Here is a 9,051-nt window from a genome sequence, read left to right as displayed (position 1 = left end):
CACATTTGAGTTAATGAATAAAGCCAGCTGGATGGCTACAGAAAAAACTCCTTTCTATGTAACTGAGGATAAGCATGAAGGCTTCTGCACTGCTTAATACTATTTTTTAGAGCATGTTCACCTATTCCAAATTCATCCAGATACTTCTCTCAAAAAAAAAAGATACAGGATTTGCCTTTTATTAGAATTTTCACATGAGAAGATGCTCAGAGGAGTTAAGAAACGCAGCTTTATGAGTGGTTTTTACAGCTCATTGCCACATTTAATTTCAAAAGCTATTATAATGTTGCAATAAAAACAAGTGGACATAGTTAAGTATTTCACTATAACACAATCATTAAAGAGAAAAAACAGAATAAAGTGGAAGCGTTCTAAAAGATAATTATATAGTCAGTCAACTCTTACGTTTGAGCATTTCTATCTTCAAGTAAAGGGAAGGGATGACAGTAATTGAAGGAGACGGATAACATGGGTTACAACCTAAGTTATGAAACTTTCTGCAAAAAAGTAAAGTATGTAAAAGTCTCAGAACACAGCAGACTTGCAGAGACCACACAGATGTTTGTATTGGTGATGATACTTTTGGAACTTCCACTATGAGCCTCAAAAGAACGGGAAACTGTAGGTTGTTTCTGAGGACAGTGTTAAGATGGCTGGCAGCAACTGCTGCACACATTTGGGGGTGAGGGCGTGGAAGGGAACACTACTTTTATTCTATAAATTCATTTAAAATACCAATACATACAATATCCCTTCTGACGACACAATAATGTACTGTTCTGGGACACTTTGGTTCTATTTCAGTACTTGACTAAATAGGTCACAAAAAAAGATTAAAAGAAATTCTTAAAGCATGCTGATTTTTCTGGAAAAGGATACAAGTTATCCACATTTTCATGAAATCAAAGGTAGAAGAATGCCCACTCTTCCACAGGCAGTAAGAAATTATAATTTTTGTTACATTCTTCATACTACAGAGCACACCGGGAAAATATATCCTCTTCCTTATGAATTTTCAAATCATAAACTGCCGATGTTTTCAATTTTGCATCAACATACTTGAGATACTGGTAGTGCAATCTTATAAGAAACTGTTCTGCATTTTTTAGGAGAGGATATAAAACTTTATCCGTTTCCCACTTGGGCAGAATAGGTGAGAAGATTTTTGCTAGTACGGACAACAGTGATTCAACCACTTCTGCAGGGCTATTTAGCAGTCCTTAGGCACAGCGTATCCATAAGCTGAACCTTGAATCCCCAGGTAAAGAACAAATCTCCAGAGCAAATGAGTGGCTGATACCTAACATTCAAATTCTCATCTTATCATTATCATCACTTAGCTGCAGTTCAAATGGAAAATACCAACTTCCTATGTTTAACAAAGCATATCATTTATGGACTTGGCTAAAAGCTCAAGTTTCACTTTTGTTTTGCAGCTGTTGTAATAGGCTTTGTCTTATGAGATAAGCAGATGAAATAATTAAACAAGAATGAGAGTGATGTCTTCAACTTTGAAAAAAGATGCACATTTCTAGAGCTGCAGTTAAGATTTTATTGATTGTCTCATGGGAATTTTGGCAACCTCCTCAAGCTGATTTTAGATATCGTTATGCTACTTAATTCCAAATAGAAAACTTCCCTACTTTTCTCTATGTTTTCAGTATACATTTCCAAAGGAAAAAAGTCAACATCTTCATTTGTGACGAAACACATCAATATTTTTCTTAGTTGAATTTTAACAATATGACGGATAGAATTGCTGTTTGGCTATCGGGGAAACTGTCAAAGATAGATGGATGGATGGAAGGGTGTTGAAAGCAAAATCCTCTTTCTAGAAATATAGTCTTGCACAAATTTATCAATTGCATCTTTGGTCCAACCAGATCTAGGAGCGACTGTGGGATCTTATCCTGGAATTACTTTTTTTTTTTCTGCTTCATTTTACAAGAGAAATACAGCTTTACTGAATGAAATAGTTCCATCCAGGCATTCAGAAGCTTGATGTTTCAAGCCCACTAGCAAAACACAAAACTGAAAATTTTACTGAATCTTACAAATACTGAGCACATCAATATAATGCAACCCTTTTTTATTTCTGATTTCTATTCTACAATCATAAATCCAATTATTAAAATTTACCAGTAGCATTTTCCTGAACCCCCAAATTAAAATGCCTGAGCAGAAAGAACAATCCTGCAATCCTCAAATTACTTTTATTCCCCTGAGGATTCTGTTCTTTGATTCTATAAAGAAAAAATATGAAAACTACTAGTCAGTACCAATATAAAAAAAATCTAAAGCACTCATGATTTGATACACAGTCTCCCTGATTGTACCTTTATTTCCTATTGACATTTACAACACTATAAACATTCTTAAGACCACGCAACCACCACAGTTTTCAGTGTTTCACTGAGAAAGATTTTACATGATATCACATTCTTGCTGATGGCTGCTTACTTCTAAAGTAAAAGCCTTGTACATACTCATATGTTGAAAAGGAAGTTTTACATGTACATGTGATCTTCCTCTCTAGAAATGGCATGGCATTTTGCTACTGAATTTAATGACATAGTTTGCCAGACTAATTACAGTCTAAGTATCTATTTTCTATTTTTGCCAGAATCTAATAGCACGGGGTTTTTTCCCATCCTTCCATAGTTTCAGTGATTATGAAAGCCCCTAGAGAGAATCTAGCGCAACTGTTAGTGTCTGATATCTGGAACAATTCCTCAGAACAGTGGCTTCAGATCAGTTTTTCTTAATTTATAGCATTTTTGACTACTTTTAAAACAAGTTTCCAGAAAAAGGGTGCAAAACTATCTCAATCTCTCTCCAAAAAGCAACACAATTGTGCAATACTTTCTGGCATTTTTGAGCGTGACGGGTACAAAGTGATTGCTCCCAGTGAAACTTGTCCTGGAACTTCCTGCAGCCCCACTGATGCAGACAGACTCCTAGGCTCTTGAAAAAGTCAACAGGACTCCACAAAGGCTTAAAAAGCTACATTTAAGATTAGCATTTTGCAAATAAATATTCACAAATAATGTTACATTTTATATTGTTGTATGGGTTTAAAATCTGCCTGCAATCACAAAATCGGATGAATGGTAGGCATCTATCTTTTTCATATGCTCTTTGAATGTGTTTATAGTAAATGTCAATGTTTATAGTAAATTCAAGATTCAGGTGGACTTACTGAAGGTATCAACATTTATAATCCAGATAAACTATTCCTTTCTTCTCAGTTTGCACATAATATATCATCCATCTATAAAATAGTCTTTCCAAAAGGACAGGAGTGAGCCCTTGCCACAGAATGATAGGACTGGAAAAGATGTCATGAGGTCTTCTAGTCTGTCACTCAGCCCTAAAGCACCAATATATCCATCTTTCCTGTCAGATATTCACCTTACTTGTTCTTACAGATGAATAATGGAGATTCCACAAATATATTAGACAGTTTGTTCCACTGCTTCGTTATCCTTAGCATTAGACAGGGGTTTTCTAACCTCCCTTTAATATTATCCCATAACCTTTTCTTCTTTTTGAATTCAGTAGGCATATAAGAAACTGGTCGTCTTTGCAGCAGCAGCGTTTTACATACAGAACACGTGTGTCTCCATGGTCAGGCTAAGGAATCCCAGTTTCTTCAAATCTTCTTTCATATTTTTTAGGCCCGCACTGATTTTTGTGGTTCTTCCTGCGTTGCTCTACAATTGCTATTCTCTTCTTGAAACACAGCACGTAGTACTGTACTAATCAGCTAATACCTTACGAATGCCAAATATTACCTCATGTACCTTGAAGACTTCATTTCTCCTAAATATGCTAATGTCCCTGTTTCTCTGCAGCAAGTTCCTGCTCTGTTTGATTAAAATTGAGATCTTGACAGATCCTTCAGATTGCCACTGAATTCCAAAATCTATGTATAATCAACTTCTCAGTGTCTCGTAAACAGCTAATTAAACAAAGTGAAAAGGCTCAGGAGGTGGCCAAGGAAACTGGGAAAGAGATAGAAGAATCAGGAATCAAGACCCTCTTTTGCCCCACTGTACAAGGGCACGAGCTGGCTTTCCTGCTTCTGCTCCTCCATTTCTTTCCCCGTGCCATAACCCAATCAAGTCTTCCCTGTGCAACTTAATCAGCTCCCTCTTCCCTTTCATACCAGTCAGCCACAATGTCCTCAATTCTCCAAGTCTGCATAAATCTCTCCACACTCTCAATTTTACCCTCGTTTCACCCTGCAACTTCTTTCCCCTCCCCCAAGACACTGCCTTCCTTCTATTTTTAGCGATTGCCTCTATCGGCTATTCCAACTTTCCCCTAATCAACAACCTTGTAGAAGCGGAGTGGATTTTAATCAGCTTTAAATACGCAAAGCTTATTTTTCATTTCACAAGAATAACCATTAAACTTCACCAACACTGAAAATTGTGCTGAACACTTTCAGCCCTCCATTAATTTGGATGACATAAAAAAGGCATTATTACTGCAAAGGGAGTCACATTGGCATGATTCTTCCAAAGCTTGGGTTTTTTAGAAAGCAGACCTGAACATATATGCTAGTGTATTACAGAAATTAAAGGAACATGCTACGCCTATGGCTTTCTCTTCTCATATCAGACACACAACTAATTGTTCAAGACGATTTACAGTGGATTAAGTTTTCCCTCACCTGCTTAAATCCTCTCAACCACTGAGGTTGTAAACGTTACTTATTTAAGAAGCATTAAAAGATGTCAGTGGAAGTGTTTTGTTTTAGAATTGATTCTATTATTTTTTTCCAAAGGAAGAAGTAGAAAGAGAAGATGCAATTATTAGCAGACGAAATTGAAAGCGTGTATTTAACAAGTAAAAATAGTGGGAAGAATGCAAACCAGACATAGATGCATTAGAGTGGGATGATTTCCACACGGTATTCATAGTTTTTCTTATTATTGCACAAACATATATTGGGCTGCCAATTATTCTTAAACAGTAACACCATAGCATACCGTATGATCCAGAGAAATCTCTCTTAATCGTGACATTGGCAAATATAAAAAAAAAAAAAAAGACCTTTTTTTTTCTTTTCACTCAGAACTTGGAATCAGGCAGTAAAAAAAGAAAATACCCAAAGCAGCAATTCAATCCTAAATTTATACTTATAATTAGGTTTTGGTGTTTTATTTTCAATGGTGCCATTATCTCAGTACTCCTGTCTTGAAAATGTAATAGTGCCTCTGTATTTTTCCACAAGAATCACAGCACTCCTGTAGCTCTATAAGCTTGCCTTAACTGGTGCTATAATGCTAAATTTTGGTGAACTGGGAATTAGTACTGCTATACAAACTGTAGGGTTGGGCTTTGCCATCCATTCTCATAATGAGCAATACATTTCATCTGTGAGTCTTGCCAGAGGTCCCACTCAGCTGTAACAAAAGCAAAAGAATTTGGCCTGTTACTGTGAGCAGCTTCCCACACTCACCTGCTACATTAAAAATAGTTACTACCCAAGATCTCGCTATACCATTCTCCCACATACAGAGGCCTGAGTAGTAATAACTGCATGCCATTTGCAGCAGCAACACGAGTACTTGATACAAACAGTATCTACCTAGTGCATGCGTACCGTATCATACCATAGTGCTTGCATGTGCACTGTATGTATCTGTGGACATATATCAGCAATATCATGCTTTAAGGGCTTGTATCTACCAGTTTTTAAAAATAAACCAACAAACAAATAAAACAAAAACGCTTTTGAATGTTAAGACTGAATAAGGACGGTGAGAGAATGTGAACTCAGAAAGGAAGAGTCAATTTGGCTTTACATACATGGGTTTTACTGTCACCCTGAGAAAACACAGGGAAACAATGTGCCAAGCATAAACAAGTTAACAAAAACATCTGTACTTTGTCTATAAGTACTCCTTACATCCAAAGCATCAAACCTCTGTCAGGTAACAGCCCTGTTTTGAAAGCCAGTTTTGACTTGCATACAAGAGAGATCCAGAACAGACAGAAACAAGTACTCAACAAATACCTTTTGCTGTGAATACACTGCTGTAAGTGACAATTTGCAAAATAATTTGCATGCAATGAGGTATACATGTATACAGACAAACTAACAGTATCTGGTCCTTGGATTAGAAATCAATAACTGATCTTTGTAGGGAAGACCTGCAGATTGTTTCTCCCATTCTGTAAACAAATGATGGCTCCTCAGCAATGTTTCAATTACTCACAACTATTTTAAAGCACTCTGAATAATCACACTGAAAAAATATACTTGATGACTGATAAGTAAAACATTAGATGATACAGAAAGCATACAAGTCTGTATTTTGTTACCATATATTGAACAATAAAAATAAGACTATCTTTGCATTTTCAACAGCGGTTTGAACAAATTGCTTCCACGTGAACAATTTCCTTTTTCATTTATTTCTACAATATTGCACTTACAGACAATTTGCAATAGAATTTTAATAATTTTCACAGAAATTTGCCCGCACTCCAAAAAAAATTGAGAAGCAGTAGCCTAACCACTAACAAAGGCACTGCTGCTGTGTAAGAACTGTTTCCAAAAGGAGTTCGTGAAAACAGACTGATAAGAAAATTATTTAACTCCTCAAAACCACAGGCAACAATGTATTTTATCATTTTGCAAATTGCCAGGGATTGGGGTTTTTAATTAAAAGCTTGTATAATAAATCAATAACAACATATGACTAACACGGCAATGAAAATAAATTCCGCTTGGTACAGACTGTGGGATTTCGGTGGGAAATCATACTGAGGCTTCACAATCTCTGAGCACCATTAGCAGATAAAATTAATCAAGCGCTACATTTGCTTTTTACTATAAATAACAATTAAAACGTATCATGTGCTACAGTTTCACAAAAAAAAAAAAAAATATTAACTCTGTTGTATATATCAAAAGCCATTAGACTAAGCCCTCGAAGGAAACAAGCATTTTCAGCTGGGAGCCCTTTTCGTCGTACCCAGAGTCCACCGAACTGGGACGATGCTTGGGAACAGAACTGTGTCCGTTCTAAAGCTCACATTCCCGTTCTGTTTGTTTCCAGTCAAGATGAGGACTGATCCCTAAAACAGAAGTACTCTAAAGGTACTGCTATGTCACAGCGTTACTTCCCAAGGTGACAGCGCTGCAGTTAGCACCGAATCCTGCTCCTTAAGCTCTGCCATGACTCCAGGTACGAGACTCCCATGATGCAAAAGACATTTCTGCCTTACCACACCAGCCAGGCTGAGGCTGCCAAAGCACACTTACACACCTTATTGCTTGACGCACAGAGAAAATGCCACCAGGACGGAGAAATCTCAAAGACTGAAGGAGCTGTGCCTTTACCGCTGTTGTGGCAGGAAAGCAATGTTGCCTTGTTGACCTGCAGAAGCCCTCTCAGAAACAGCAGGAGTAGGAGAGGACCAAGGAAGAGGACACACCACAATAAATATTACATGGAGTGTAGAAGTCTCCCTTCCAGACGTGAAGCAAACACAACGGCTGCTGAACTAGCTGTAGTAAATGAAGGTGGGAACCAGGCCACAAACTTAACGAGCAAGAGCACTGCCGGGGACCTGCAGCTCTGCTGACAGGTACTGCATCACGGCAGGGCTCTGCCTGTCAGGGCTGCAGAGGGAATCGAGGACAATTCTCCCCTCATCAGCGCACAAGAAATACCATCTTCTTTGGTCCTCTCAACCACAGCAACGGCCTTTTTGTCTGGGCACAGCCCTGGAGGAACAAAATGTAAAGCCAGACAGCACAAGGCAATCCTATACATTGCACCTTCTGAAAGCTCACTTCTCTGACTCTGTGCAGCAGCCGTCGCACAACCGGAGACAACACACATTGAGAACGCAAGACCAGCGCGTAGGCTAGCAAGGTATGAGCAAGAGCGAGACTGCTGCTGACGGCAGACTACTGCACTGGTGTGAAACACCGAGGAGTAAGTCTTCCACGCTATCGGTGATCGTGAACTACAGATGGAAACCAGATTTACACTGAATTGTCTAAGGAAAGGAACTGGGCAGCCTGTCAGTGAAAAAGACGGGACCACCTTCTACTCCCAGTGTCAGAAACTGCAAGAGCAGCAAGTAGTGGGAATTAGGATTCATAAAAGGTATCCAGAGAGCAACAGGAAAAACTGTCCTCGCCACAAGGAGAAAGGAGATGCGAAACATAACCTCATACTGTGTAGCAACCTGCCACCTGATTGCAAAATGGGCCACGTCAACAGATGATGGGAACAGACCCTATGAAAAACGGGTTTGCCACAAGTGCATCCCATCAACCTGCGGCAGCTGAGACGTGTCTCTTTCAAGCTTTGTCAACACTGTGCAGCTCCTCGCGCTAGCACAGAGCCATTTCAGGAGCCAGCGAACCCCTGCAGACCTATGCAGTGTGTTCACAGGGATGCGTACGCACCCTCAGGCGCTTGTGTCTGCCCGAGAGACTTCTCCCTGCCCCAGACAGACTGATTTCCAGTGCAAGGCAGGAACCACCATTCACAAACAGAATCTCGGTATGAGACCAGCACCCACAGTCACACCTGGTGTGCGTCTGCAAATCCTGTTTTTGAGGGAGGCCAGGCAGGAAAGAGGGTCTAACAGCCTAAGAAGTCCCCCACCAACTGACCCCTTTCATACTTGCTGGGGCAACACTGCCCAGCCGTAGCTGTGCAACCACACCGTGCTCAGAAGCAGGGGCGCACCCCGTACCCCCCCCAGCCGCCAGCAACCCCCCAGATTACCAGCTCCGTGTCTGAGCACAAGAAACTGCGACACCATGGCGCGAAGCAGAGAGGGGGACCCGGAGGGAGACAGCCGCTGCCGTGCAAGTGCCAGACCTCAGGAGATTCCTCGGCGGTCTGGCAAGCAAGGGAGGGCCGGGGCCCCGCGGAGCAGCCCCAGCCCCGGAGCGGGATCCCCCGGGGCGGGATCCCCCGGAGCAGCCCACAGGTGCGCGCTGCCCCACCGCCGGGCAGCAGGGCGACAAGGGGCAGCCTGAGAAAGGCGATGTCGGTGGCAGGGGGATGC

The sequence above is a fragment of the Egretta garzetta genome, unplaced genomic scaffold (genome assembly GCF_000687185.1).
Source record: "Egretta garzetta isolate BGI_Z169 unplaced genomic scaffold, ASM68718v1 scaffold16, whole genome shotgun sequence".
Lineage (NCBI taxonomy): Eukaryota > Metazoa > Chordata > Aves > Pelecaniformes > Ardeidae > Egretta > Egretta garzetta.
The sequence above is the reverse complement of the archived record's forward strand: the minus strand, read 5'-3'. Positions refer to the sequence as shown.